Here is a 5,237-nt window from a genome sequence, read left to right as displayed (position 1 = left end):
TGAGTAGAAACATGAGTGGAAACATTTTTTATTTTATTTTTATTTCACCTTTATTTAACCAGGTAGGCTAGTTGAGAACAAGTTCTCATTTGCAACTGCGACCTGGCCAAGATAAAGCATAGCAGTGTGAACAGACAACACAGAGTTACACATGGAGTAAACAATAAACAAGTCAATAACATGGTAGAAAAAAAGAGAATCTATATACAATGTGTGCAAAAGGCATGAGGTAGGCAATAAATCGAATAATTACAATTTAGCAGATTAACACTGGAGTGATAAATCATCAGATGATCATGTGCAAGAAGAGATACTGGTGTGCAAAAGAGCAGAAAAGTAAATAAATAAAAGCAGTATGGGGGGTGAGGTAGGTAAATTGGGTGGGTAGTTTACAGATGGACTATGTACAGCTGCAGCGATCGGTTAGCTACATGAGTAGAAACATGAGTGGAAATATGAGTAGAAACATGAGTAGAAATATCTTAGAAGGTATCCAGTTTCTTCAGGAAGGTAGCAGTGCACTCAGAGAAATTCAAGTAAACAAAAGAAACAGACAAAAGGAAATAGCAGTTTGACCTGATTAAAGGGATAATTCAAGATTTTGGCAATTAGGCCCTTTATCTATTTCCCCAGAGTCAAATGAACTCGTGTTTACCATTGCCAAAATACAGAAGTATCCCTTTAAGGATCAAGTGAGACGTTTCTTTTCCCTGGTGAAATAAAATGTGTGATTTGAGTGCTCCATAGATAGTTTTAGACTTCCTGTCATTGCTCTAATGCTAGTTAGCAACTTCCTTCAAACTGCACGCAGAGATATAAAAGTCATATCCACAAATTCATCTGATTTTGACATCATCCTTTTAGGATGTGTGCCAATTAACTGTCAGTAAACCAACAGACACACACACCCCGGAATTCGTAGGCTCATTCACACAGTGCACAAGTATATTTTCCAAGCATGGATGACCTGGGTGAGTATTTCTTACTCTGCTTCTGTTGTGATTATTAAATATAAAACAAAATGCAATAGATTAAACTATAAGGGAATACACATTGACAGGTTTGAGCACAAATAAGTTTAAAAAATGAAGTTGCTCAGGAGGTGTACATGAACATGTTTTATGGTGTGTGCTGAATTAATGCTTGCCTTGCATTACATTGGTCATGCTGAACATGTCATGTGTTCTATCATACCTATTTAAATTGTATTTTTGATGATATGATTGTCAAAGTAAATTCACAGTGAATCACAAAAGGTTATCTCTGTTGAGAGACAGATGGATTCTTGACGTTGTTGACGGAAGTCACTCACATAATTCCGTTCCACTACCAACTAAATTGTGAAGCCAGTGGATAGCGATTATTATTAATATAAGTGTCTGTTTTTAATAGAATAATTTGTTTTACTTCGATTTTTTTTATTGATTTGTGCTCCACCAGTGTATTTATGATTTACTTATGAAGAACTTATGATAAAATGTCTTAAAATTAACACAATTACTTAATAGTTATATGTAACATTCCCTTCCATACAGATTATGTATGAGTTAAGAGCAACACTGTTAGTCATAGAGGGTTGCATCAGTTTCAAAAGTGTCACTTTTAGTGTGAAGATATTGTCTGTAACTATAGCATCTCTTCCACCACTTCCTCAGGAAGAAGCACTGTGTGCAGCAACCACAGCAGATCAATGGGTGCACCTTGCAATCTGCAAGAGGTGACCGTAATGAGGCACTGCAGCTTATCTCAGAGGGAATTCTGTTAGAAATGCCTTTTCTGAATTATAGTACCTACCATATCATATATATGTATGTGTGTTTGTTACGGACCTTTTCCTAGAGGAGTTGGCTTTCAACTCAACTGGTCCAGAGTCGGCTCCTCTGAAGAAAGAAAGTGATACAGCCAACACATATGGACAGGTAACGATAAAGTCACCTCTAGCAGTTGTTGTTTAGTCTTTTGTCCAATTACTTCAACTGGATGTATTTTCTAGCCATATGTGTTAAGTGGCATTTCCTGCAGGTCCCAAATGTGTGTTCTGTTGGTCTCCATCCAAGGAAAGGAAAGGAGCCAGATAGCACCAATGTATACAGGTCAGCCACTGGTATGTCAGCCCATAGATAGCCATACGTAATGATACTGGGTGAGACCATACAGATAGAGCTGAGACTCAGATTCATAATCACCACAGATTTAAGTAATTGTCCAGTGTCCACTGTATACCAGTGCTCATCTGTGGTTTGCTCTGTGTGTTTGTCAGTGAGTTACCAGCTCCAATGGAGGCCGGTCTGCTGAGCCCTCGCTCTGCTTCCAGAGAGCTGGACTCCATAATGGATGAATTGCTGCTTGACCTGGAGATGGGGTTGAGGAAATATCTATCAGTGAATAAATACACTGTTGCTCAGAGCATGAACAGAGGATGACTGTGTATTTCAGTGAAGTTGACCTGATCTGACAGCAGAGGGCAGTATAAGCAAGCTAAACAAATATCGGAAGCTTTAGTACTACTAGTGCCACCAACATTAATTTCATTTTCATTTTTCATTCATGTATATGAATGGATGCAAGTCTGTTTTGTGGACACATATATTTTTCTCATCTTTAGCTGCCAGACCCTTATCCTCCCTCAACCCCACCACCGCTTGTCCAGAAGTCAGTCAAAAAGAAACAGATTGGAGAAAAGAAAGAAATGGATGACACACAAGTGAAAGAAGAGAGCACAAACAGCCCAAAGACTTCTGATCTGGAGCGCAAGGCGTCAACACAGAGAAAAACAGACACCATAGATGACCTTCTGGGAGGCCTGAGCTCTGATATGGAGAAGATGGGTGTACACACCACGGCCAAGGGTCACTGTGCTTCTTGTGGAAAGGTCATTGTTAGGAAAGGTAAACAGCTTGAGCTGCCAAAGAAATTACAAAATCCTGCTTTCAAAATAGCAGTATAGGCGAAGATGATCAATCGAAAGTACTATTGCCAGTATGTGAAACAACCCACTGGGCACAAACTGGTTGAATCAATGTTGTTTCCACTTAATTTCATAAAAATTATGTTGAACCAACGTGGAATAGACGTTGAGTTGATGTCTATGCCAAGTGGGAATATAGTATCACTTTTTCTTTCTATCATTCTGCAGATGATCACAGCCCTGGGCCAGGTGTGGCACCCGAGAACACTTTGTTTGTGTGGTTTGTATGGCGGAGCTGGGCACCATTGGCTTCTTTGAGAGGGAGGGGAAGGCCTACTGTGAGAAAGACTACCAGCATCTCTTTTCACCCTGCTGTAGTTACTGCAAGGGCCCCATTCTGAAGGTACACCACCTCTTTGGATTGGACAGTATCCCCATTATCTAACTCTGCACAAAACCAACTCACCACCTCTCTAGATCTGTTAAGTTGTTGTTGGGTTTACCTCACCGCATGCTGGGCTCTTTGACCTCTCGCTCAGAACATCCTGACAGCGATGGACTGCACCTGGCACCCTGAGCACTTCTTCTGTTCCCACTGTGGGGAGCGCTTTGGGCCTGAAGGTGAGGGAGCACACATCTATCTGCCTGACAGATAACACCACAACCACTACAGTTCCCTACAGGGTAACATAAGTTATAGACCACAGTGTGACAGAGAACACTCTCCTCTCTTTGCGTGTGTGTCCTTTGATGTGCCATAGGTTTTCTGGAGAAGGACGGGAAGCCGTACTGCCACAGAGACTTTTACCATCTCTTTGCTCCAAAGTGCTCTGGCTGCGGAGAGCCTGTGAAAGAGAACTTCCTGACTGCAGCCAACGGCACCTGGCATCCCAACTGCTTCGTCTGCTCAGTGAGTCTCTCACCACAGATCACATGGCTTCAGCTTAGAAACTTCTGCCATTACTCAAACAATACGTTTTGAACAGCCAACAGCCACAATACATCATTGTCCTGACATTACCCATTTACCATAATCGTCCTCAATCTCCCAAAAAAGAGTAGGTCTACTATACCAACTAGATAGAAGAAGTTTTCTCTATCCCTTTCTAACAAGGACTGTCTGAAGCCCTTCACCGATGGTTGTTTCCTGGAGCTGGATGGTCGTCCCCTGTGCTCTTTGCACTTCCACTCCCGCCAGGGTACACTGTGTGGGGGCTGTGGAGAGCCCATCTCTGGGTGCTGCATCTCAGCTATGGAGCGCAAGTTCCACCCTGAGCACTTTGTGTGTGCTTTCTGTCTGAGGAAACTCAGTCAGGGAGTATTCAAGGAGCAGACAGGGAAACCCTACTGCTCAGCCTGCCACACCAAACTGTTTGTGTGAGACTTATACTGTAATAATACCCGGTTAATATGTAAGGTAATCAATTAACCTGAAAAAAGTCCTACTTACAAAGTATGTTGGAAATCCCACACAAATAATCTAGGCAATATCTGCATAGAAATCTAAAAATATACGATTAATTGAATCTCTTTGTGTTCCTTGCTGTTTTGCATGTGATACACACTGTGTACAACACATTAGGAACACTTTCCATGAAATAGAAGGACCAGATGAATCCAGGTGAAAGTGATGATCCCTTATTGATGTCACTTCAATCAGTGTAAATGAAGGGGAGGAGACAGGCCCCTAGAGTCGATTGACTCACATAATATAACATAATTCAAAATTCCCATCAAAATCCTTCAGTTTAAACTAGAGATATCTTTTACATTGGATGCGTCTCAATCCACCATATGCGCAAATGTCGCACTTCCGCATCTGCGGTGAAATGTGGCTGAGCTAGAGCGGTGTTTGTCTGGAATGAATAGGTGTGTCCAAACTTTTGACTGGTACAGTATATATATATTTCCTGAGCTTTCTTATATAGGACAAACGCTTCAAAAACCATGTTTCTTATTATTTACTGTTTGACTGTATTTTTGCCATTTATGAATGTGTTATTCAATGTGTTTCTGTGGGCTATAGTAGTAGGGCCAAATTAAATATTTTATCAAATAATTTTTGTTTATTTGTTTATTCCATATGTCAGTTTAGAACCCCCCCCCCCCCCCCCCCCCCGGCTGAGACTTTTATTAAAGAAGGATTTACAAGCCTTGAGTTAATTGAGACATGGGTTGTGTATATGTGCCATTCAAAGGGTGAATGGACAAGAAAAAAGATTTAAGTGCCTTTGAACATGGTATGATAGAAGGTGGCAGGCGTCTGTGTGTCAAGAGCTGCAACGCTGCTGAGATTTTCATTCTCAACAGTTTCCCATGTGTATCAAGA

At 41.1% G+C, this 5,237-nt stretch overlaps 1 pseudogene; it reads left to right on the top strand.

Moving 5' to 3' along the window:
• Positions 1–962: 962 nt before the first annotated feature.
• Positions 963–4,967, top strand: LOC139540599 (leupaxin-like; annotated as a pseudogene).
• Positions 4,968–5,237: the final 270 nt, after the last annotated feature.

This window comes from Salvelinus alpinus, chromosome 16 (assembly GCF_045679555.1).
Source record: "Salvelinus alpinus chromosome 16, SLU_Salpinus.1, whole genome shotgun sequence".
Lineage (NCBI taxonomy): Eukaryota > Metazoa > Chordata > Actinopteri > Salmoniformes > Salmonidae > Salvelinus > Salvelinus alpinus.
This window is presented reverse-complemented; position numbering and strand designations above follow the sequence as displayed.